Genomic DNA, 694 nt, shown 5'->3' on the forward strand with positions numbered 1-694 from the left:
CTGCTGTGCAGTAAGCATTTGTTTTTGTCTGGTGTGCATACCGTATCTTTGCAAATGCTGTGAACCAGGATGGTGATCCTTCACAGAAGGATCTCAGGATCAACAGATGAGATAAGATGTTCCAGTATTAGTAGGAATTATTTTTTCAATCACACTGATTTCCCTGTTGTCACCACTTATACAGGCCTCTTTAATCACAATTTTCTTTATGACCATAAGATACCCTATCCTCCCATTCATTTAGAAAATTTTTCAATGGGAATAGCTTTTTTCTTATATTTCTGATGATAGAATTGATGCAGGCTTGTGAAATATTTAGTAACTAAGGAATCTATAAAGAAGAAAATTAAAATTATCAATGGTTTCAACATCCAGAAATAACCCCTATTAATACTTTAGAGCATATGTTTTCCCAAAATATGTCTATAGCATATATGTTTTTGTGTATGGTTTTATTTCTGAAGAATAGGATAATACTAATTGAAAATTTAAAAGAAACCAAGACCTTTAGTTCTTAGTTAAAAGAAGGAATTCAGTGCTCTTGCGGACTTTATATTACCTCCATGAATGTATGGAGAAAGGCGAAATCCCAGTGATCCCCTTCTGGTTTGACAAACCTTCTAAATATTTACAATTCTTAAGATTATAGAAATTTCAGTTAAATTAGGAGATTTAATTCTGATTTTAAAATTAA

The sequence above is a fragment of the Propithecus coquereli genome, unplaced genomic scaffold (assembly GCF_000956105.1).
Source record: "Propithecus coquereli isolate 6110/MARCELLA unplaced genomic scaffold, Pcoq_1.0 Scaffold53, whole genome shotgun sequence".
In the NCBI taxonomy this organism is placed as follows: Eukaryota; Metazoa; Chordata; class Mammalia; order Primates; family Indriidae; genus Propithecus; species Propithecus coquereli.